The sequence below is a fragment of the Monopterus albus genome, unplaced genomic scaffold, assembly GCF_001952655.1.
Source record: "Monopterus albus unplaced genomic scaffold, M_albus_1.0 scaffold169.1, whole genome shotgun sequence".
Classification (NCBI taxonomy): domain Eukaryota; kingdom Metazoa; phylum Chordata; class Actinopteri; order Synbranchiformes; family Synbranchidae; genus Monopterus; species Monopterus albus.
Genome location: NW_018128049.1, coordinates 95,864 through 98,791, shown reverse-complemented (window position 1 = coordinate 98,791; position 2,928 = coordinate 95,864).

Below are 2,928 nucleotides of genomic sequence, written 5' to 3'. Positions count from 1 at the left end.
CTCATTTCGGCCGCCTGTATCCGGGATCTTGCCCTTTCGGTCATGACCCAAAGTTCATGACCATAGGTGAGAGTTGGAACGTAGATCGACCAGTAAATCAAGAGCTTTGCCTTACAGCTCAGCTCCTTCTTCACCACGACAGACCGGTACATCGACCGCATTACTGTAGAAGCTGCACCGATCCGCCTGTCAATGTCACTGCTATCACAGTGCAGTGTAAATGATGCACTGGCTATCGGCAGAAAAATGATGGGCTACTTCAAACATTCAGCACTTCCTAGTCACACTTGGAGGACATTCAAGTGGAGCTGAATATGTCGCCCAAGTGTCTGAAACAAGATGTACGAACGAGGTGGAACAGTAGTATTACATGATCCAGAGCCTCACTGCACAGAAACAGGCCCTGTGTGCGTATACTGCCAGCCACACTGATTGCAAACCAGTGGGGGCTGCTGGAAATAACTATCACAGTTCTAGCCCCATTTGAGGAGTTGACAGGGGAGGTAAGCTCTTCTTCTGCATCTGCATCTGATGTCACCCCCACTGTCAGTGTCCTTAGACACGTTCTCATACAAGAAAACAAGGCTGGTGAGAGACTTAAAAGCATGAAAGACACCCTCCTTTTAACAGCTTCATTGTAAAACAGTGGGGAAAAGATGGTAATGGATTGGTATTGGTATTGGCAGATACTCAAGCTTGTGGTATCAGTATCAGACATGAAGAAGTGGTATCCGAGCCACTCCTAACATCTACAGCAGTCTGCACCACCTCCCCTCCACTGACACATTGGTTTTGACAGATTCAGTGAGCGACACGTGATCAAATGAGTGGATATAGCAGGGAAGGTCTCTGTACCTCTCCGTGGTATCTCAGATTCACATCCAGTGTACATCTATATACCCACACACACACACACACACACACACACACACACACACACACACACACACACACACACCGTCCTCACAGATGAGACAAGTCCCCCAAATAAAAATGATAAAATTTTAAAGTGATGACTTTAAGATTAAGGGGAGGTTTGCATTAGGCAAATAGTGGTTATGGTTAAAGTTAGGGTAAGTTTCCAGGAGATGAATGTACATCAAGGATAGTCCCCATAAGAAATGAAAATAAATGTGTGTGTGTGTCCATGCTGATATTCATGCCTTGCCCTCGCTCCTTCCTAACTATGATAGAGTAGGCCCAGTCTTGTCATGGACACTGCCTTACTCCCACTGCCCAGGCATCTGCCTCTTCTGCCTCTGCCATCAGGACTGGAATGGGTTCAGATCACCCAGGCTTCAGGGAGGTATGGAGGGGGGATCCAATGTGTAGGCACAGGTTTGGGCTTAAAACCAGTCCTGGGGCAACTTTGGCTGCAGGAAAGGGAGGTTGGGAGACTGCCATGCCCACATGGGCTATGATGAAGGAGGAAGAGGAGGATGAAGTCAAGGAGCTGAAACATCAGATGAGTTTGTTGGTAGGGGCAGTGAGGAGGTTGAGTCATATTGGCGACCACAAGCTGCTGTCAGTCTGCTTACACACATACATAGGTGAATAAAGCTATACCTGTACTTGATACGGAACATTTACTCTAGTTGGTTTAGTGTGATCACTAATTAATTACATTTTTATTCTGTTATATTAAATGACAGTCATTCAGAGCTAAGTCCTCTGTTATAAATATGTATTTTACACAGTTTCTTCTGTATAAAAGGGAAACACAATGTGGGAGTTACAATAAATGGCAGGACTAGTTTCTGTATGAATCTGAGTAAAAACATTTGTACAAGTGTACATTTATTGCATGTTTTTACAGAAATGTGAAGGTGAAATAAAACTATTGTTGCCGTATGTTAAGATAATAAAACATTTTATTTTTCTTTTGTTTTCTTTTTTCAGATATTTTAGAGTAAAAGCAATTTTATGTGTGCCACATCTTATGTCACGTTAAAGGACAGAAATAGTAGTTATTGTATTAAAGAGAAAGTGATAGGTATTGCATTAATGTACTTTTTACTGAACTGACTCTTCAACAGGGTAAATATAATTGAAAATTCAACACAACAAACTCTTTCCTAAAATAATTGGTGTGTTAAAGACAAACAGCATGTTGATACAAACATCAACCATGGTTTTCAAAAGTAAAATCATAATTTCTTAACAAAATGAACATAGAACCACTGACTCCTCCAAATACAAAATCTTACTTTAATTCATGTAATTCATTCAAAGTTTAAAAAACACCTTTCATTTTAATTCTTTTAACAATCACAAGAGTTGTTTATGATTATGAAATGATTATTTCCTTTGAGGTGGTAGCTTTGCCTTTACTGATTGAACATTAGCCAGTCAAGCTGGGGAGTCGAGCGGCACTATGCATTGGCTCTGGGGCAGATTTTTCTGGCCACTTATAGCTCACCCTCAGTTTTTTCTATCTCAGAAAGAGCAATCACATTTTCAAGACACTTTGTACAAGTACAAATTTTCTACAAAAACAGAAGAAAATATTTTAATTAACATAACTTTGCATTTAAACACATTAAAAATGGTCAGAAGTGAATAAAAAGGACAATGCTTATTTAATGCTTCTCAGGTGCAGCCTTATATCTGATAAAACCTTTATAACCCCTGACATATAAACTGACAGTACGTGTCGCACCTTGCTCATCTTAACCTGTCATTAGCAGTTAGCAAAACACATGCACAATTTCACATTATTATGTAGTTTATCATCCATTATCTACACCATTTATTCATGAGTTGGGTCACAGGGGCACTGGAGCCAATCCCAGCTGACATTGGGTGAAAGGCAGGGTCCACCCTGGACAGTTCGCCAGTCTAACACAGGCCTGATATGTAGACAAACAACCACACACGCTCTTACAGGCAAATTAGAGTATCCAGTCAACCTAAGCTACATGACTTTGG